This window comes from Macaca fascicularis, chromosome 3 (genome assembly GCF_037993035.2).
Source record: "Macaca fascicularis isolate 582-1 chromosome 3, T2T-MFA8v1.1".
Classification (NCBI taxonomy): Eukaryota; Metazoa; Chordata; class Mammalia; order Primates; family Cercopithecidae; genus Macaca; species Macaca fascicularis.
Genome location: NC_088377.1, coordinates 53,536,025 through 53,558,542, shown reverse-complemented (window position 1 = coordinate 53,558,542; position 22,518 = coordinate 53,536,025). Strand labels below are relative to the sequence as shown.

At 47.8% G+C, this 22,518-nt stretch overlaps 1 protein-coding gene across 28 annotated transcripts in view; it reads right to left on the bottom strand.

Moving 5' to 3' along the window:
• The window catches only part of GTF2I (general transcription factor IIi), a 108,548-nt gene extending 87,467 nt beyond the window's left edge, over positions 1–21,081 (bottom strand). For all 28 annotated transcript variants that reach the window (XM_074034793.1, XM_065541821.2, XM_074034799.1 and 25 more), the window contains exon 1: positions 20,715–21,081. The gene's annotated coding sequence lies outside the window, so the exon portion shown is untranslated. The remainder of the gene's footprint in view (positions 1–20,714) is intronic.
• Between the last annotated feature and the right edge of the window lie 1,437 nt (positions 21,082–22,518).

Sequence of the window (22,518 nt, the reverse complement as noted above, 5' to 3'; positions counted from 1 at the left end):
TATTCTAAACCAGGATTCAGTTGCATTAAAACTAGTTTAGATTATCATGTAATACTATATTTTGGCAATCTTTTAGGCCACCTAAATTTTTTTATCTCTGAAATTGTTGGGGTTTTTTTGGTTTTTTGTTTTATTTTGGTTTTGTTTTGGAGATGGAGTTTCACTCTGTCACCCAGGCTGGAGTGCAGGGGCATAATCTTGGCTCACTACAACCTCCACCTCTTGGGTTCAAGCAATTCTCCTGGCTGGACCTCCAGAGTAGCTGGGATTACAGGCACCTGCCACCACACCTAGCTAATTTTTTTTGTATTTTTAGTAGAGACAGGGTTTCCCCATGTTGGCCAGGCTGGTCTTGAACTCCTGACCTCAAGTGATTCGCCTGCCTCAGCCTCCTAAAGTGGTGTGATTACAGGCATGAGCCATCACGCCCAGCCAAGTTGTTGGTATTTAATATTTCCATGTTCTCCCTATAATTATTAAGTACTAAAAGCCAAAACTAAAATCTGTTTTTCAGAAGGAAATTTATTCATCCCTAAAATGTCAGTATACATTTAATATAATCAGTTTGGACTGTAAACACAGACTTTGTAAATGTCTTAATGTTTTCTATTTAATTTTTTTCTGGACATGTGGTTCACACTAAGTGTCTTAATTTTTTCAACATATTACCATTTGTTCTAATTATGTCCACTGAGTAGCTTCTATAGAAAATGTGCTTTGTTGGGTTTTTTTTTGTTTTTTTTTATTTTTAGATAAGGGTCTCACTATGTTGCCCAAGATGGCTGCAAACTCCTGGGCTCAAAGGATCCTCCTACCTCAGTCTCCCAATCAGCTGGGACTACAGGCATCTGCCACCACCTCTGGCTATAGGAGACGTGTTTTTTTTTTTTTTTTTTTTTTAGTAGAGACGGGGTTTCACCGTGTTAGCCAGGATGGTCTCGATCTCCTGACCTCGTGATCCGCCCGTCTCGGCCTCCCAAAGTGCTGGGATTACAGGCTTGAGCCACCGCGCCCGGCCTAATTTTTTTTTTTTTTTTTTTTTTTTTAATGAGAACATGTTTAAGGTAGTTTGCTGACCTTATTAGTTTGTCTTTCGAATGACAGCAAAGAAATTAACTTCATATCTTGATATGTTTATTATAAATGGTCGACATCTGCTTGACACAATTTACAAAACGGATCTTTTTATAACCTAAGAAAAGCTGGTAACTTAAAAGACAATGTAAATTGCCCAAGATCACAGAATTGCTAAGAATAGAATCCAGATCTATCCAACTGACTGGATGACCTCAATTCCCCATTCTCTTTCTTTTTTTTTTGTTTGTTTGTTTGTTTGAGACAGAGCCTTGCTCTGTCACCCAGGCTGCAGTGCGGTGACACGATCTTGGTTCACTGCAACCTCTGCCTCCTGGGTTCAAGCAATTCTCCTGCCTCAGCCTCCTGAGTAGCTGGGATTACAGGCACCTGCCACCACGTCCAGCTAATTTTTGTATTTTTAGTAGAGACAGGGTTTTGCCATGTTGGCCAGGCTGATCTCCAACTCCTGACCTCTAGTGATCTACCTGCCTCGGCCTCCCAAAGTGCTGGGATTACAGACATGAGCCACCGCGCCCAGCCCCCAATTCTCTTTCAAATCACACCATACACTGTAAAATTTAATCAGATTTTAAGTATTTTTCAAATTCCATTATCTACAAATTTAAACTTTAGAAAAACATTTAAGTTTTCAAGGGCTTAGACAACAACTATAATGGTATTTAAGTCCATGAACTCACCTTGTGCCCCGCAAAAAAAACAGCATCTCAAAGAAATAGGATTCCCTCAATACTAAAAAGAGTTATTTTCATTGTCCCAAAGTATTGTACCACAAAATACTAGTTCATAGCTATTTTTCTTCTTTTAAAAAATATTTCTTCTTGGGCCGGGCGCAGTGGCTCACACTCGTAATCCCAGCACTTTGGGAGGCCGAGGCGGGTGGATCACGAGGTCAGGAGTTCGAGACCAGCCTGGCTAACATGGTGAAACTCCGTCTCTACTAAAAATACAACAATTAGCTGGGCGTGGAGGCGCACGCCTGTAATCCCAGATACTCAGGCTGAGGCAGGAGAATCACTTTAACCCAGGAGGCAGAGGTTGCAGTGAGCTGAGATCGTGCCATTGCACTCCAGCCTGGGCGACAGGACAAGACTCCGTCTCAAAAAGAAAAAAAAAAAAATTTATTCTTTTAAAAAAAGGAGAACATGGTACACTTCATCGTAACCAAGTCATCAAAGTTAACGCTAGTCTCCAGACAGACAGACACCAGGTCCCACCCAACAAAATGCAAGGAAAACATGGATATTCCTGCTCAAAATGCTTAACCTCAACATAAGCACGAGGAAGCACTGGACAAACCCGAGTTGAGAGACATTCTATAAAAATGCCTCCAGTCTTCAAAAAGGTTAAGGGTTTGAATGAAACTCAAAACACTGAAGAACTGTTCTAAAATGAAGTATATTAGGCTGGGATTGGTGGCTCACACCTGTAATCCCAGCACTTTGGGAGGCTGAGGCGAGTGGATCACCTGCGGTCAGGAGCTCGAGACCAGCCTGGCCAATGTGGCAAAACCCCGTCTCTACTAAAAATACAAAAATTGGCTGGGCATGGTGGCAGGCGCCTGTAATCCCAGCTACTTGGGAGACTGAGGCAGGAGAATCGCTTGAACCGGGGGGAAGAGGTTGCAGTGAGCCGAGATGGTACCACTGCACTCCAGCCTGTGCGAAAGAGCAAAACTGTCTCAAAAAAAAAAAAAAAATTATATATATATATACACACACACATTCGAGGGCTGGGCACAGTGGCTCACGCCCGTCATCCCAGCACTTTGCAAGGCTGAGGTGGGCGGATACTTGAGGTAGGGAGTTCAGGACCAGCCTGACCAACATGGAGAAACCCCGTCTCCACTAAAAAAAAAAATGCAAAATTAGCTGGGCATGGTGGCACATGACTATAATCCCAGCTACCCGGGAGGCTGAGGCAGGAAAATCGCTTGAACCCAGGAGGCGGAGGTTACAGTGAGCCGAGACTGCATGACTGCACTCCAGCCTGGGCAACAAGAGCGAAACTCCGTCTCAAAAAAAAAAAAAAAAAAGTATATTAGAGAGGCAAGGAAACTGGGTGGAAAGGTGATCCTGGATTACACTCTTGCAATAAAGGACATCTGTCACCAAAACGATGGGCAGAACTTGAATGCAAGTCTCTGCATGAAAGATACGTAAGCAATTTTTGTTTACTTGCTGTTCTTGCAACTATTTTCTAAGTTTAAAAGTGACAGGCTGGGCACCGTGGCTCACACCTGAAATCCCAACACTTTGGGAGGCTGACGTGGGAGGGCTGCTTAAGACCAAGAGTTCGACACCAGCTTGGGCAACAGAGTGAGATCCCTTCTCTACCAAAAATTTTAAAAGTACCCAGGTGTGGTGGTGCACCCCTGTTATCCGAGCTACTCAGGAGCCTAAGGCAGGAGGATCACTTGAGCCTAGGAGTTCGACGCTGCGGTGAGCTATGACCACACCACCGCACTCCAGCCTGGGAGACAGAGCAAGACCCTGTCAAAAAAACAAAAAAGCCATAGATCACTAGCTGGTTTATATTAGTTGTACATTTTACCTGCTCTTTAAATTTCGTAGCTATTTTTCTTTTTTAAAAAATAGTTTTTAGGCCAGGCGCAGTGGCTCACACCTGTAATCCCAGCACTTTGGGAGGCCAAGGTGGGCAGATCACAAGGTCAAGAGATGGAGACCATCCTGGCCAACATGGTGAAACCCCGTCTCTACTAAAAATACAAAAATTAGCTGAGTGTGGTGGTGGGAGCCTGTAATCCCAGCTACTCAGGAGGCTGAGGCAGGAGAATCACTTGAACCTGGGAGGCAGAGGTTGCAGTGAGCTGAGATCGCACCACTGCACTTTGGACTGGCGACAGAGCAAGACTTTTTTCAAAAAAAAAAAAAAAAAAAAAAAAAAAGGCCAGGCGTGGTGGCTCACGCCTGTAATCCCAACACTTTGGGAGGCCAAGGCGGGTGGATCACCTGAGGTCGGGAGTTCGAGACCAGCCTGACTAACATAGAGAAACCTCGTCTCTACTAAAAATACAAAATTAGCCAGGTGTAGCTGCACATGCCTGTAATCCCAGCTACTCAGGAGGCTGAGGCAGGAGAACTGCTTGAACCTGAGGGGCGGAGGTTGCGGTGAGTCGAGGTCAGATCACGCCACTGCACTCCAGCCTGGGCAACAAGAGCAAAACTCCATCTCAAACAAAACAAAAACAAGCAAACAAACAAACAAATCCAAAAACCACATGGCAGTTAAGAGTAGGAGTTGTCTGGCTGCCTAGTTTTATATTAACACTGTCCCTTACTATATTTTTCAGATTTGTTATCCTCATTCTTCTCAACTTTAAAATGGGATCATAATAGTGCCTACCTCACATCTCAGGATGGCTATGAGGATTAAATATGTTAATGCAGGTAGCACTTAAAACAGTAAACTCGGCCGGGGGCGGTGGCTCAGGCCTGTAATCCCAGCATTTTGGGAGGCCAAGGCCGGAAGATCACGAGGTCAGGAGATCAAGACCATCCTGGCTAACACGGTGATACCCCATCTTTACTAAAATTACAAAAAAATTAGCTGGACGTGCTGGCACACGCCTGTAGTCCCAGCTACTAGGGAGGCTGGGGCAGGAGAATCACTTGATCCCGGGAGGCAGAGGTTGCAGTGAGCTGAGATTGTGCCAGTGCACTCCAGCCTGAGCAAGAGTAAGATTCCATCTCAAAAGAAAAAAAAAACCCAGTAAACTCATAAACTCTCAAAAAATGTCAGTTATTGTTGTTGATATTGTCTTCGGTATTCTAGTCCAATCTCCAGCTCTGACATATTCTCTAACAGAGAGCTTCCTGTTTACTGTACATAATATCTTAGAAAAGGTAAGTTCACCGGAGACTACACTAGACCTGGAATAGGCAGGACTTCTGTATGCCTTGCTTATACTGAACAATACTTTAATTCTAAGAGTTTATCTCCACAGGCTTACTAGGTATTTTCCCAAGGAAAATAAATTATGTCAGCAATTCAGAGGTTCTGTTTTTTTTTTTTTTTTTTGGTTTGTTTTTTGAGATAGAGTGAGACTCTGTCGCCCAGGCCGGAGTACAGTGGTACGATCTTGGCTCACTGGAACCTCTGCCTTCTGGGTCCAAGCGATTCTCCTGCCTCAGCTCCCGAGTAGCTGGGATTACAGGGGTGCACCACCACGCCTGGCTAATTTTTGTAATGTTAGTAGAGACAGGGTTTCACCATGTTGCCCAGGTTGGTCTCAAACTCCTGAGCCCAGGCAATATCTGCCCATCTCGTCCTCCCAAAGTGCTGGTATTACAGGCGTGAGCCACCATTCCTGGCCAGAGGTTCTGTTTTACAAATATTTAATAGCAGGATATAAACTATCACAATTTATATTAATGTATGTTAACATATACACTTCAGCAGACAAGAAATAGAGCCAAAGAACCCATTTTAGTTCATTTGACTTTAATTTTTAACTCATATCTATATCTATATCTATATAAATATATATATGGCAAGTACTTACAAATAAAATAAGAAATCCCTAAGCCAAATCTTTGATCAGGATTGATTTTTTTTTTTTTTGAGACGGTGTCTTGCGCTGACACCAGGCTGAAGGGCAGTGGCGCCATCTCAGCTCACTGCAAGCTCCGCCTCCCAGGTTCACGCCATTCTCCTGCCTCAGCCTCCCGAGTAGCTGGGACTACAGGCGTCCGCCACCACGCCCGGCTAATTTTTTTGGTATTTTTAGTAGAGACAGGGTTTCACTGTGTCAGCCAGGATAGTCTCGATCTCCTGACCTTGTGTTCCACCTGCCTCGGCCTCCCAAAGTGCTGGGATTACAGGCGTGAGCCACCGCGCCTGGCCAGGATTGATTTTTAATTCAAGGGTTTGAATTTTTTTTTTTTTTTTTTTGAGACAGGGTCTTGCTCTGTCACCCAGGCTGGAATGCAGTGGCAGGGACATGGCTCATTATAGCTCAACCTCCTGGGCTCGAGCAATCCTCCCACCTCAACCTTCATAGTAGCTGAGACTACAGGAATGCACCACCACACCCGGCTAATTCTTTTGATTTTTTGGTAGAGACAGGGTCTCACTATGTTGCCCAGGCTGGTGTCAAACTCCTTTGCTCAAGCAGTCCTCCCACCGTGGCCTTTCAAAGTACTGAGATTACAGGTGTGAGACACCCTGGCCAGCCGGCTGTGAAATTTTTCTAGCAGTGTATGCAGACATTTTAAGATACTAAATTGTTCATCTCTATCTGCTGAAATGAAGCTGGCACTTACCTCAGTAAATAACAAATATCTCTCAAGAAAAAATAAATTTGAAGGGTTAAGATTTGAAATGATTTACAACTGTGTTGTATTCATACTTAAAGCTTTATAGTATGGTGACCCCATTAAAAAAAAAAAAAAAAAAAAAAAACTTCAGACAGCTAATACCTAAATTTAACTCTTTAAAAAAGCCAGGTGAAGGAAAGAATGACGAAATAATAAAGAAAGGATCTAGCTGGGCACAGCGGCTCATGCCTGTAATCCCAGCACTTTGGGAGGCCAGGGTGGGCTTATCACCTGAGGACAGGAGTTCAAGACCAGCCTGGACATCATGGTGAAACTCCATCTCTACCAAAAATACAAAAATTAGGCAGGTGTGGTGGCACATGCCTGTAATCCCAGCTACTTGGGAGACTGAGGCAGGAGAATCGCTTGAACCCAGGAGGCGGAGGTTGCAGTGAGCCGAGATCATGCCACTGCACTCCACCCTGGGCAACAGAACAAGACTCTGTCTCAATTAAAAAAAAAAAAAAAAAGGATCTGCCCAATCAGTGGATCACAAGCTCAGCTCTGAGTTCTGAGTTTCACAGTAGCCAAAACAACATCCTTAAAAAACAAACAAGGAAAAATCTTTATCAGCTATTCAGAAAGACATTTTCCTTGTAGCACAGTTTAAGACACCATTTTTGCATGTGTATTAATTATAGTTTTAAATTGATAGCCCAGATTTTTAAACAGCAGCAGCTTGCTCTGCCAGCACACAAGGAATATGTCCCTTTGACATGACTCCAAATTTAAAACTCAGTTGGATTTGGAAAAACCATTTGGAAGAGAAAATGAAAATCAAGTAGCTATTATCTAAAGGTCCATCTTTACTTTGTCCTTGAGGTGTTTTTCTTTTCTTTTTTTTTTTTTTTTTTTGAGAAAGACTCTGTCGTCCAGGCTGGAGTGCAGTGGCATGGTCTTGGCTCACTGCAACCTCTACCTCCCAGGTTCAAGCAATTCTCCTGCCTCAGCCTCCCGAGTAGCTGGGACTACAGGTAGCTGTCACCACACTCGGCTAATTTTTTGTATTTTCAGTAGAGACGAGGTTTTACCACGTTGGCCGGGATGGTCTCAAACTCCTGACCTCAGATGATCCACCCACCTTGGTCTCCCAAAGTGCTGGGATTACAGGTGTGAGCCACCCGCGCCCGGCTATCTTTACTTTTTTAAAAGCACTGTTCACAGAAGGCAGGCAACAGAGCAAAGCTATTAGGAAGGGTGAGCTTTGCAATTAGGCAAAAGTTCTGAATTCAAGTTCTGTCTCCAATCTTACAGGTGACCCTGGAATTCTTTAATCCCAAATTTACTAGTCTGGAAAATGACAATAGTCTGCATACTTACCTTACAAAGTTGTTATCAGAATGCATGTCAATACTTAATAAAGTGCATCACAAAAGCATTCACTGAATTGAGCAAGCATTTATAATTTAAACTTCACTAAAATAGTTATTTTTAAAATATATGTGTATATATCTATTAATTTACATAAAAACTCACCAAATCCAAGCCTGGTAAATTGAAAATAGCTTATTTCCCAACAAACTGCTTTAATTATCACTGCTAAATAAAATAACCTATTTTCTGAGAGAGCAGGAAAATTAATGAGACAAGTGTCAAAATAAGTAACTGCTGTGAAATGAAGTATGTGTACCTTTTAAGGCATTTGTGCATGAACACCTGCTTATGTCAAATTTACTCCTCAAAGACCGTTTTAAAATTTAACTTTAGAAAGTCACTTTGGCCGGGCATGGTGACTCACGCTTATAATCCCAGCACTTTGGGAGGCTGAGGTGGGTGGATCACAAAGTCAGGAGTTCAAGACCAGCCTGGCCAATACGGTGAAATCCCGTCTCTACTACTACAAAAATTAGCTGGGCGTGGTAGCATGCGCCTGTAGTCCCAGCTACTTGGGAAGCTGAGGCAGAAGAAGAGCTTGAACCCAGGAGGTGGAGGTTTCAGTGAGCCGAGATCGCGCCACTGCACTCCAGCCCGGGCAACAGAGGGAGACTCTGTCTCAAAAAAAAAAAAAAAAAAAAAAAAGTCACCTTCCCGGGGAGCGCGTTGGTTCACGCCTGTAAAGTAATCCCAACACTTTGGGAGGCCGAGGCTGGCGGATCACTTGAGGTCAGGGGTTCAAGATCAGACTGGCCAATGTGATGAAACCCCGTTCTCTACCAAAAAACACAAAGATTAGCCAGGCATTGTGGTGCATGCCTGTAATCCCAGCTACTCAGGAGGCTGAGGCACCAGAATGGCTTGAACCCGGGAAGTGGAGGTTGCGTTAAGCTGAGATCGTGACACCACACTCCAGCCTGGGAGACAGAGCGAGACTGTCTCCAAAAAAAAAAGTAAACTAGTCTTGATATGCAAAGTAAACTAAAAGATTCTTTATCCTGAAGCTCTCAACAATGTCATTTGCCCATGCCAGTATTTTCCAAGAAACATGCTGTGTTCTGAGGCCTCATATGATGAGCCCATCAGTATGTTGAATAAATGAATAAATAGTTACTGTTCCCGACGTGATAAAAGATCTCTTCTTTTGGGCCGGGCATGGTGGCTCACATCTGTAATCCCAGCACTTTGGGAGACTGAGGTGGGAGGATCGCTTGAGCCCAGGAGTTTGAGACTAGCCTGGGCAACACAGCGAGATCCCATCTCTATAAAAATAAATTAATGTATTTTTAAAAATTTAAAAGATCCCTTCTTAGCCGGGCACGGTGGCTCACACATGTAATCTCAGCACTTTGGGAGGCCAAGGCAGGTGGATCACGAGGTCCGGAGTTCAAGACCAGCCTGGCCAACACAGTAAAACCCTATCTTCACTAAAAATACAAAAATTATCCAAGCATGGTGGTCGGCGCCTGTAATCCCAGCTATTCAGGGGGCTGAGACAGGAGAATCACTTGAACCCAGGAAGTGGAGGTTGCAGTGAGCCAAGATCATGCCACTGCACTCCAGCCTGGGTGACAGAGTGAGACTCTATCTCAAAAAATAAATAAATCAGCTGGGTTCGGTGGCTCACGCCTGTAATCCCAGCACTTTGGGAAGTCGAGGCAGGCGGATCACAAAGTCAGGAGATCGAGACCACGGTGAAACCCCATCTCTACTAAAAATACAAAAAATTAGCCGGGCGCGGTTGTGGGTGCCTGTAGTCCCGGCTATTCGGGAGGCTGAGCCAGGAGAATGGCGGGAACCTGGGAGGCGGAGCTGGCAGTGAGCTGAGATCGCGCCACTGCACTCCAGCCTGGGCGACAGAGCGAGACTCCATCTCAAAAAAATAAATAAATGAAATAAATAAATAAATAAATAAATAACTATGATCTCTAAGGACTATGTATGGAAATGAGATCAAAATACAAGCAGCAATTCTCAAAAGCATAGAACCTATATAATGAGAAAACTTCCTAGGCTCTGTCTGCTAAACAAGGTTCAGCATAACCAGTTATATGATGGATCACACTCTTCCAAGTACACCATAATATAATTATGTATACTTCTTACACACACACACACACACACACACACAATGTGCTGTGCCATGCCACAAAACAAAAACCCCAAAAACCACCAAAAGGATTAAATAAGAAGGAAATTCTAACACACAGATGAACCTGATAATATTCTGCATTCCAGCCTGGGCAACAGAGCAAGATTCTGCCTCAAAAAAAAAAAGAAAGAAAGAAAAAGAAAAAGTTTGGGACCACTGAACTATATACATACACTTAAAAATGGTTAAGGCTGGGTGCGGTGGCTCACGCCTGTCATCCTAGCACTTTGGGAGGTCAAGGCAGGTGGATCACGAGGTCAGGAGATTGAGTCTATCCCGGCCTACACGGTGAAACCCCGTCTCTACTAAAAATACAAATATTAGCTGGGCGTGGTGGTGTGTGCCTGTAGTCCCAGCTACTCGGGAGGCTGAGGCAGAAGAATCGCTTGAACCCAGGAGGCGGAGGTTGCAATGAGCCGAGATTGTGCCACTGCACTCCAGCCTGGTGACAAAGCGAGAATCCATCTCAAAAAAAAAAAATTGGTAAAATCAGGCTGGGTAAGGTGGCTCATGTCTCTAATCCCAGCACTTTGGGAAGCAGATGGTATGAGCTCAGGAGTTTGAGACCAGCCTGGGCAACACAGTGAGACCCCCATCTCTACAAAAAATAAAAAATCTAGCCAGACATGGTGGTGTTCACCTGTAGTCGCAGCTACTTGGGAGGCTGAGGTGGGAGGATGTCTTGACCCTAGGACACGGAGGTTACAGTGAGTCAAAACCATACCACTGCACTCCAGCCTGGGCAACAAAGTGACATCCCATCCCTCCTCCCAAAAAAAAAAAAGGTTAAAATGGTGATTTTTGTATTAAGTATATATTACCACAATTTAACAAAACACAAAAACACTATAAGGAACCACTCTAAAGAAAGGCATTCACGGTGTAAATGGCAGCCACAAATTTATTCTTCATAAAGGAACAAATTCATCTTACAAGATTTTCTTTCTTTCTTTCTTTCTTTCTTTCTTTTTTTAAGATGGAGTTGTGCTCTGTCACCCAGGCTGGAGAGCAGTGGCAAGATCTCAGTACACTGCAACTTCCGCCTTGCGGGTTCAAGTGATTCTCATGCCTCAGCCTCCCAAGCAGCTAGGATTACACGCACCTGTCACCACTCCCAGCTAATGTTTGTATTTTTTTTTTTTTTTTTTTGAGACGGAGTCTCGCTTTGTCGCCCAGGCTGGCGTGCAGTGGCCGGATCTCAGCTCACTGCAAGCTCCGCCTCCCGGGTTTACGCCGTTCTCCTGCCTCAGCCTCCCGAGTAGCTGGGACTACAGGCGCCCACCACCTCGCCCGGCTAGTTTTTTTTTTTGTATTCTTAGTAGAGACGGGGTTTCACCATATTAGCCAGGATGGTCTCGATCTCCTGACCTCGTGATCCGCCCGTCTCGGCCTCCCAAAGTGCTGGGATTACAGGCTTGAGCCACCGCGCCCGGCCTAATGTTTGTATTTTTAGTAGAGACATGTTTTTTTGTTTGTTTGTTTTCCTCAAGACATAGTCTTTTTCTATCTATCGCCCAGGCTGGAGTGGAATGGCGTGATCTTGGCTCACTGCAACCTCAACCTCCTCGGTTCAAGTGATTCTCCTGCCTCAGCCTCCCAAGTAGCTGGGATTATAGGCGTGTGCCACCACACCTGGCTAATTCTTTTGTTGTTGTATTTTTAGTAGAGACAGGGTTTCACCATGTTGGCCAGGCTGGTCTCCAACTCCTGATCTCGTGATCCACCTGCCTCAGCCTCCCAAAGTGCTGGAATTACAGGTGCACGCCACCACGCCCGGCTAATTTTTTGTATTTTTAGTAGAGACGGGTTTCACCATGTTGGCTAGGCTGGTCTGGAACTCCCGACCTCAAGTGATTCATGGCCTCCCAAAGTGCTGGGAGTTCAGGAGTGAGCCACCACACCCGGCCAAACAAACATTTTTTTTAATGCTTACCATGGAGAAAAAAGAAGAAAGAAAATGAACAGGAGGAAGGAGTGAAACTATTGAATCTTGCAGGGTCTATTTGTCTGCCCTTTCCTCATATGGATATAATACATGCCATCATCCTCCGTCAAATTATTTCACAGATGAGATCATGTAATTTAAGTGCAATAAAGTCTAATGCCAAAGCCAGTTACTAATTTTAGTTCACTTCCAATACCTTATTTATTTTCTTGAAACCAATTACTGTCTGAAAACTCAATCTCGATAAAATTCTGCTCACGTCATGTATGTGTTATAGTCAACAGTAAGAGCTAAATATCTAGATATAACAAATTATAATGAACCATACATAGAAAGCATACATTCTTAGGTTTCATTAATCAAACTGTCAAGCTCTGGCCAGGCGTGGTGGCTAACGCCTGTAATCCCAGCATTTTGGGAGGCTGAGGCAGGTAGATCACCCGAGGTCAGGAGTTCCAGACCAGCCTGGCCAACATATAGTAAAAACCCCTTCTCTACTAAAAAATACAAAAATTTGCTGGGCATGGTGGTGCACGCCTGTAGTCCCAGCTACTTAGGAACCTAAAACAGGAGAATCGCTTGAACCAGCGAGGTAGAGGTGGAGACTGCAATGAGCACTCTAGCCTGGGTGAGAGAGCGAGACTCTATCTCAACAAAACAAAACAAAAACAATGTAACAGTCACAGGGGAAAAATCCCACAGAGGAACAAGTCCTTGCCCTTGCAATTCATATTCTCCAGAGTTCTTGGAGATTAACATTGTAATCAATATTACTAGTAAAATTTTCACTTCCTCAATTTCCCAAAAGTCTTTTACAATAGTATCTTTATGACTACTATTTCTTGAGTGTCTACTACATGCCAGACAGCAACCTAAGCACTTAAACTCTATCCTCACAACAGCTCTTAGAAGTGAAACATATTCTATTATCATCAACTCCATTTTTAAAAATAGGGGCCAGGCGCGGTAGCTTAAGCCTGTAATCCCAGCATTTGAGAGGCTGAGGTGGGCAGATCACTTCAGGTCAGGAGTTGGGAGACCAGCCTGGCCAACATGGTGAAACCCTGTCTCTACTAAAAACGCAAAATAAGCCGGGCGTGTGGTGGCAGGCGCTTGTAATCCCAGTTACTTAGGAGGCTGAGGCAGGAAAATCGCTTGAACCCGGGAAGCGGAGGTTGCGGTGAGCCAAGATCACGCCACTACACTCTAGCCTGAGCAACAAGAGCAAAACTCTGTCTAAAAACAAAAAAACAGGGAAACACACAAAGATGAAGTGAAATGCCCAAGGTCGCACAGCCAGGAAATGGCAAGGGCCAGGATTGGAATCCAGGCAGTCAGACTTCAAACTTGTGTCGCTAGTCATAGCTATAAACCCTCTCCTCAATTTATAAATTTGTCTTCCCTCTCATGATATACATTTTAAGTATATTAGTTCTTTAAAAATCCTACACAGAGTTTTGGCCAGGCGCAGTGGCTCACGCCTGTAATCCCAGCACTTTGGGAGGCTGAGGTAGGTGGATCACTTGAGGTCAGCAGTTTGAGACCAGCCTGGCCAACGTGGTGAAACCCCATCTACTAAAAACACAAAAATTAGCCGGGTGTGGTGGCACATGTCTGTAATCCCAGCTACTCAGGAGACTGAGGCAGGAGAATCACTTGAACCTGGGAAGTGGGGACTGCAGTGAGCCGAGATCGCGCCACTGCACTTTAGCCTGTGCAACAGAGGGAGACTCCTTCTCAAAAAAAAAAAAAAATCCTATAGAGTTTTTACTCAAGTTACGACCAAAGAAGAATGAGTCAATCCTCCAACAACTCTGACAGTTCCTGGCAATATTGAACTTTCTCTTACATTCTCAGTAGGCCAAAGTGGTAAAAAGCAAATGAGTACTGCCAGAAACAGGCATGGAATACCAAAACAAGAATTTTACAAGGAAAAAAAAAGGAAGAGGAGAAAACAAACAGGAAGACGGCAGGGAAAGTTCCAGAACAAAAGGACAACAGTAAAGGGCGACAGGGGAAGAATGGAGAATGAAGAATTATCAAGACAATAAATACCTTCACCTCTTCCAATGACGTAGCCACACAATTTTTACAGGATACACACATCCTCGGTTGGGCGCCATGGCTCATGCCTGTAATCTCAGCACTTTGGGAGGCGAAGGCGGGCAGATCACCTGAGGTCAGGAGTTTGAGATCAACCTGGCCAACATGGTGAAACCCCGTCTCTACTAAAAATACAAAAATTAGCCGGGTGTGGTGATGGGTGCCTGTAGACCCAGCTACTTAGGAGACTGAGGCAGGAGAATCGCTTGAACCCAGGAGGCGGAGGTTGCAGTGAGCCCAGATCGCGCCACTGCACTCCAGCCTGGGTGACAAGAGCAAGACTCTGTCTAAATAATCATAATAATAATAAAATACAATACAATTAAAAAAAAACACATCCTCTAAGACACTAAGGCGTTTCGCTTCCCCAGGTAGGTAGCCCTGATACACTTTAGTTAAATGAGTATGAGTCTTCATAGAGCTATGCTGCCAGTTTAAGCCTACTGTTTCCCAGGTATCTCAACTTTACAATTAGAATAAGCAACTGATTAGGTGTATTTTCTATTTTCCTTCAATTATAACAATGAATAAGCTTCACTAAGTAAATGAACTGGGTGCAGTGGCTCATGCCTGTAATCTCAGCACTTTGGGAGGCCAAGGCGGGTGGATCACTTGAGGTCAGGAGTTGGAGACCAGCCTGGCCAACATGGTGAAACCCCATCTCTACAAAAAAATACAAAAAAATTAGCTGGGCATGGTGGCACATGCCTGTAATCCCAGCTATTCGCGAGGCTGAGGCACAAGAATCACTTGAGCCCAGGACTCCGAGGTTGCAGAGAGCTGAGATGGCGCCACTGCACTCCAGCCTGGGCCACAGAGTGAGACTCCGTCTCAAATAAATAAATACATACATACATACATACTTTCCCTTAGACTGACATAAAAATGATTTGACATCCATCTATTTAAGCCAGTGGTAAGACAATTTCATGTTAATTATACCACCCCAGTTATGAAGCATACTGCAAAAACTCATGTTTATATAAAACATTCATGTCCTCAATAAAGAATGAAACAATGGTAGAAATGAATTAGGTGAAATGCAATGCAAATAGCTGGTAACCAGTAATAACAGAAAAGGTTAAGTGTTTAGTAATTGTTCAGTGTTCAGCTCCTTTAGATAATAACCTGTCCACCTATGGGTCATCGAACATGCTAGAATATAGCAGGACAGTCAGTGGCCATGGAAGTTGGGGTCCCCTAAGGAGTGTGTAAAACTCGCCTAAGGGTGTAGGCTGGGGAAAGGAGGGGGGTCATTAACTGTAAACTAAAACCATTCCTCCCACCTAATTTGCGGTTATTTTCCCCAGAAAGAAATACGTTATAATTTTAAGAATCTAAAAATCGCCAGGCGCGGTGGCTCAAGCCAGTAACCCCACAGCACTTTGGGAGGCTGAGGCAGGTGGATCACAAGGTCAGGAGTTCGAGACCAGCCTGGCCAGCGTTATGAAACCCTATGTCTACTAAAAATACAAGATTAGCCAGGCATGGTGGTGCATGCCTGTAATCCCAGCTACTCAGGAGGCTGAGTCAGGAGAATCACTTGAACTCAGGAGGTAGAGGTTGCAGTGAGCCAAGATTGCACCCCTACACTCCATCCTAGGCGATAGAGTGAGATTGTGTCTCAAAAAAAAAAAAAAAAAAAAAAGGCCGGGCGCGGTGGCTCAAGCCTGTAATCCCAGCACTTTGGGAGGCCGAGACGGGCGGATCACGAGGTCAGGAGATCGAGACCATCCTGGCTAATACGGTGAAACCCCGTCTCTACTAAAAAATACAAAAAACTAGCCGGGCGAGGTGGCGGGTGCCTGTAGTCCCAGCTACTCGGGAGGCTGAGGCAGGAGAATGGCGTAAACCCGGGAGGCGGAGCTTGCAGTGAGCTGAGATCCCGCCACTGCACTCCAGCCTGGACCACAAAGCGAGACTCCGTCTCAAAAAAAAAAAAAAAAAAAAACCCACCAGCCAGGAGCGGTGGCTCACGCCTGTAATCCCAGCACTTTGGGAGGCCAAGGCAGGCGGATCACCTGAGGTCAGGAGTTCGAGACCAGCCTGACCAACACAGAGAAATCCCGTCTCTACTAAAAATACAAAATTAGCCGGGCGTGGTGGCGCATGCCTGTAATCCCAGCTACTCGGGAGCCTGAGGCAGGAGAATCACTCGAACCCGGGCGGGGGTGGGTTAGGTTGCAGCAAGCCGAGATTGTGCCATTGCACTCCAGCCTGGGCGACAGAGGTAAACTCCATCAAAAAAAAAAAAAGAAAGAAAGAAAGAAAAAACCTAAAAATCTTTCTCAGTAAGAATTGCTCTCAACCCCATCCGGTAAAAAGAACCCCCAAAGCCTACATTTAAATGCCAGTCTCTGTAGTCATATTTGAGTAAGCTGAATTGTTGGAGGGGCATGTGGCAGAGGAGCGTCAGCACACAATGCTCCCCAACCCCCATACCTCCAAGGTCCAAAACTACAAGCTGTGGTCCTATCACTCAAACCTTCTGTGTGGTGGGTGTGGCAGACTTTGGGCATCTGAAGAAGATAATGTAACAAACGCCCGTGCTGCGACTAAATTAATAAATCAGAGTGGGGAAAAAGTCAAACTTCCATAGATTTCCCATTTTATTCCACACTTAAACCATGACCCCTTTTTAAACCGGAGATTTACGAAACTTTTAACTTCTAATCATGGCTAACAGGAATTCTCAACTCTCAGCCAGTTTTCTGAGCAATCTACGGTCAGTCGTCCGAATTATTTTTGATTCTTTAAGATCTAATTTTATTTTATTTTTATTTTCTATTTTTATTTTTATTTTTTTGAGACAGTCTCGCTCTGTCACCCAGGCTGGAGTGTAGTGGTGAGATCTTATCTCACTGCAACCTCCGCCTCCCGAGTTCAAGAGATTCCCCTGCCTCAGCCTCCCCAAGTAGCTGAAACTACAGACGCACGCCACCACACCCGGCTACTTTTTCTATTTTTAGTAGAGATGGGGTTTCGCCACGTTGGCCAGGCTGGTCTCGAACTCCTAACTTCAGGTGTTCCACCCACCTCGGCCTCCCAAAGTGCTCGGATTACAGGTGTGAGCCACCGCACCCGGCCAAGATCTAATTTTAAAGTAAGGAAAAGCGGCCGGGCGCGGTGGCTCAAGCCTGTAATCCCAGCACTTTGGGAGGCCGAGACGGGCGGATCACGAGGTCAGGAGATCGAGACCATCCTGGCTAACACCGTGAAACCCCGTCTCTACTAAAAATACAAAAACTTAGCTGGGCGAGGTGGCGGGTGCCTGTAGTCCCAGCTACTCGGGAGGCTGAGGCAGGAGAATGGCGTGAACCCCGGAGGCGGAGCTTGCAGTGAGCTGAGATCCGGCCACTGCACTCCAGCCTGGGTGACAGAGCGAGACTCCGTCTCAAAAAAAAAAAAAAAAAAAGTAAGGAAAAGCAAACATCTCCGATAAATTTCCCTCCCTTCATTTTGCACCATTGTGAATGGTTCTCAAAGGGCTGTCCGGGGAGCAGCCACCACCACCACCCGGGGAGCTAATCAAAATGCAAATTCTCGGGCAACTCCCCAGACGTGCAGAATCAGCCTGGGAAGTAGGACCCAGCAAGCAGAGTCTGCACATGCCAGCGCTCCTGGGAACGCCCAGGCGCGGCGGTTTCAGAACCTCGGCTTAAGGGTTGAGTCACACCGGCCAGGTTCGTGTGCTAGGTAAGCAAGAGTACAGAACTCTCCAACTTCTCTAGACTTGTTCCGCTCCATAGAATAGAATTACAGACTTGTCACAAGGATTAAATAAGAAAAATACTGTACATCGAAAGTGCTCAAGAGCCATGGGAGGCAAGGAAGACATTCAAATGTAAGCAGCATTGTTACCACAGGCAAGGCACTAGGACGATGCCAAACTGGAAGGGGAAGTGGAGGGAGAAACACAAAGGAGGAAAAGGCTTGTCCCTGCCCCTATGAGCTCAACACCCAGTGACTAGGCCAGATGCAGAGGAAAATAAAACTGCCCTTAGCCGGGTGTAGTGGAGCGCGCCTGTACCCAGCTACTCAGGAGTCTGAGGCAGGAGAATCGCTTGAACCCAGGAGGCGGAGGTTGCAGTGAGCCGAGATCGCGCCATTGCACTCCAGCCTGGGCAACGAGAGTGAAACTCCGTTTCAAAACAAAAGAAAAGAGAAAATAAAGGTGCCCTGCGAGGAAGGACACACAGGTTGACTGGGAGATTAATAAGAAACAAACTCTGACCATACAATATAAGACCTCAGGACGGGAGCAGTGGCTCACGCCTGTAATCCCAGCACTTTCCGAGGCCAAGGCAGGCGGATCACCTGAGGTCAGGAGTTCAAGACCAGCCTGGCAAACATGGCAAAACCCCGTCTCTATTAAAAATACAAAAATCAGCCAGGTGTGGTGGCAGGCCCCTGTAATCCCAGCTACTCGGGAGGCTGAGGCAGGAAAATCGCTTGAACCCGGGAGGCAGAGGTTGCAGTGAGCCAAGATCGCGCCACTGCACTCCAGACTGGGGGACAGAGCGAAACTCTAACAACAACAAAAAAACAAAAGAGAGAGAGAGAGAAAAGACCTTAAGGAAGCGGCTGCATATGAGCAAGATTGATTTCCATAGCCTGAAAAACGTCATTCCAGCCAAAAGGCCAAGATCCCAAGAAGCAGGAGAAACGAAAGCCAAGGCAGCAGCCCCCGAAAAATCCTGTAGCAGGAAATAAAATCGGTCATCCCACACCATAGGCCTCAGCCTGGGGAGAAGACCCCGCCTCCGCAGGGCACTCTACCTGCACATTCTCATTTGCAAACTAACTTCCCCTTTTGTTCCCTGAAGGACTGGAGACTTCTCCTCTGCACTGTTGGCTGATCAAGCCATTGTCTGCGGCAAAGTTGAATTTAAAAGAGATGAGGCCCAGCGTGGTGGCTCAAGCCTGTACTCCCACCACTTTGGGAGGCTAAGTGGGAGGATCACCAGAAGCCAGGAGTTCCCAACCAGCCTAGGCAACACAAGAAGATCCCATCTCTAAAGAAATATTAAAAATTAGCCAGGCGTGACCCAGGGCGGTGGCTCATGCCTGTAATCCCAGTTCTTTGGTGGCAGGCCGAGGGGGGCCGACTGCTTTGAGCTCAGGAGTTTGAGCCCAGCCTGGCCAACATGGTGAAACTCCATCTCTACTAAAAATACAAAAATTATCCCGGCGTGGCGGCGCACGCCTGTAATCCCAGCTACTTAGGAGGCTGAGGCAGGAGAATGGCTTGAACCGGGGAGGCAGAGGTTGCAATGAGCCAAGATCATGCCACTGCACTTCAGTCTGGGCCACAGAGCAAGACTCCATCTCAAAAAATAAAAATAAAAAAATAGAAAATAAAAATCAGCCGGACATGATGGCATGTGCCTGTAGTCCCAGCCACTGGGGAGGCTGAGGCAGGAGGATCGCTGGAGCTCAGGTGTTGAAGGCTGCAATGAGCTATGATTGTGCCACTGCGCGCTTCAGCCGCGGCAACACAGAGAGACCCTGTTTCTAAAAAAAAAAAAGAAAACTAAGCTGAACGCGATGGCTCACACCTGTAATCCTAGCACTTTGGGAGGCCAAGGTGGGAGGATCGCTTGAGCCTAGGAGTTCAGAAGGACCAGCCTGGGCAACATAGTGAGAACGCGTCTCCACAAATAATTTAATTTTTTTTTTTTTTTAAAAGGAGGAGGTCAGTAGTCGGCAAGAGCTGCGCATCCGCAAGAGTGGACACTACTCCAACAGCACCCCACCTCTGAACATCCCCAGCCGCAAATCAGTGCAAATCCATAACCTAGGGAGGACAAAATTCGCTACACGAAAAGGCAAAAGTTGGATTAAGAAAAAGTGGAGGAGCCAGGGAGCGGCAAGAAGACAGCTTTTTCCATTTCATTTTCCTTCTTCCTCTGCACTCCCGTCGTCTGGGTGCTGGCCGAACCCAGACGGCTTAATTTTCATGGCCTAAGGCTGAGGTTTTCCTTCCGGTCATTGTGTTTATTTCCCCCAAAGAACAGGCCCCGCGGGGCAGGCGCGCCGAGCCGGCCCGGGACAAAGCCCACTGCGGGCTCCACCTGGGAGCGGGGCGGGGCGGGGGACTGCGCTCCCGCTCCCCCGCCCGCCGCAGTTACCAGGCAACGGGCGGCCCCGCCCCCGCGCCGGTCGGCCAATCCCGCGCGTCTGCTGCCCCGGCGCAGGAGCCCCAGATACACCAGGCGAGCGCGACCCCACGGCGGCTCGGGCCTGGCACCGCGCGCGCCCCCGCACCGCCTAGCCGGCCAATCAGCGCGGCGGGGCATGCGCAGCCAGCGGGGCCGCTCGCTGGCTCGTGCGCGGGACCGCACGCGCGAGGCGCCCCCCCACCCCACGCCGGTTGGCGCGCGCGCCCCTCCCCCACGCGCACCGAGGCGCGCGCGTGCCACTGTCGTCCCCCGCGACCGCGTCCGTGCCGCCCCACCCCCATCGCCTGGTTTCGGCCACTGCCAAGGCCGGCGGGGCTGGAGACCCGGCGAGGCGGTGGGGGTGGGGGTAGGGGGAGGCGGCACGGGTGCCCCCCAAGGCCCCACACCGCGCGCGGCGTGCCGCGGCTCCCAGGCCCCTGTCCCTGCAGCCCCTGGCGGGGCAAAGTCTCCAATAAAGGCCCCCGCTCGCAATGGCCCCCCGAGGCGGGGGCAGGGGGCACGGGGATGAAGCGAGAGGGACTCACCCGAGTGCGGCCGCCTCCAGGCAGCGCCGGGGCCGGGGGTGCCGAGGGGAGGCGAGTGTGGGCCGCGCGCGCGCTGCGGCCGCAGCGGAGCAGCCTCGGCTGAGGGGAGCTGGCGAGCGGGAGGGAGGCGAGAGGGGGCGAGGGGCCCGTGCGTGTCGGCCGCGCTCCTGTCACCGCCGCATGGCCGCCCCGCAGGCAGGGCCTCGCTCGGCGCCTTGATCCGATCACTGGGGGACAGAGGCAGAGGCCGGGGTGACCGCGGCAGGCGGGCGGCCGCGGCTGGAGAGCGCGTGCGGGGAAGCGGGGGGGCGACCGGTGGCCCCTTTTCTCTGCTCTCCCAGCTTCTCTCTCACCCTCCTCCTCCTCCTCCTTTTTTTTTTCTTTTTTTCTTTTCTTTTTTTTTTGTTCCTCGAAGGCGCGTTGCGCGTGCGCACCCGCAGCGCCGCCCAGCGGGAGTTGTAGTTTGGGATGCGTTCCCCATCAACGCGGCAGCAGGGACAGGGGACTACAACTCCCAGGAAGCACCGCTCCGGCGAGCCCCGAACCCGAGGACGAGGCAAGCGCGGCGCCCGGCCCTCTCCAGCAAGGGCTGTCAATGGAGGCGAGGGTGGTGGGAGCGAGAACATGGCTGCACCTGGGGCCTGCGCGGCCGCCCGGGTGGGGGAGGGGAGCCGGGGTGCAGAAACGGAAATCTGGACGGGTGGTGGCTCCGGCCTCGTCCCCACCGCGCGCCAGCCGCCGTCCAAGTCCCCCACTTGCTCTTGCACCCCACATTCCTTGCAAATTGCCAGACCGGGACGCTGCAAAAGCCGGGGAGCCCCGGGCCGGCCCGTCGCCCTCCGTGCTCTGCCAAGGGGAGTCCTCCCGCCCTGCACCACCCTCCGGGACACAAAGAACTCCTCTCTAGTGTTTTCCAAGCTGTCCTCCAAAGAAACCGTTGCCCCCAAGTTTGGACAGGCGAGAGGGGAGGAGACCTTGTGTTTTAATTCCTCCCCCAGACCCTCCGCCTCTGTTCTCCCTCAGGATTTGGAAGGAAACTTGCAAGGGAGTGGGAGCAGAAATCCTGACTCGTAGCTCCTGTTTTGTTCTGTCAACCGCGATGCGATTTAACTCAAACTCCTCCCCCTACCATTATTTTTTGCTTCTCAACTTGCGTTAGCTGGTGGGTTTTGAAAATGGTGAGACACTACGGTTCACCTAAGTTAAACTCCAAAACTTTACAACCCCGAGGCCGACGATTTTTAGATGTTTATGTAAAGCACGAGATTCAGTGGTTTTTCTGATCCCCCCCACCCAGTACCACCCACTGGGGATTCGGGCCACGACAGTCATCCTCCCCCGACCCGCCGCTTCTCGGTAGGTGGCGACCACGACGCTTTTTCCAGCCTCCAAGTCTTTGTCGCTAGCGAGAAAACTTTCCGAGCAGCCAGTCTTTTGATGTGGGTCCAAAAAACCTTTCCTTTGAATCTGGGTTCTCCAATTGGCATTCCCCATCGTCTCTCTTGCACAGACCGCACCCAATAAAGCCTCCTCTAGAATTTTCGTGTTGGAGTTTTTAAAAAAATACATGGAGAGCGTAAAGCTCACCGGAGAAGCAGACAGCCTGAATTTTTGCGATTTCCCCGACAATGTCTAGGATCCCTTCGGTCCTTGCCTAAAAAGATTGTGACTCTCCTTTGTCGATTGTCTCGAAAGCCATTCATTAAGTTTGCCCAAGAGCAACTTTCTTTTTGCACTTGTATTTCATTGACATTTAGGAATATTTAATTAAATTCTCTATTCCCAATACCACGTGCCACTGACA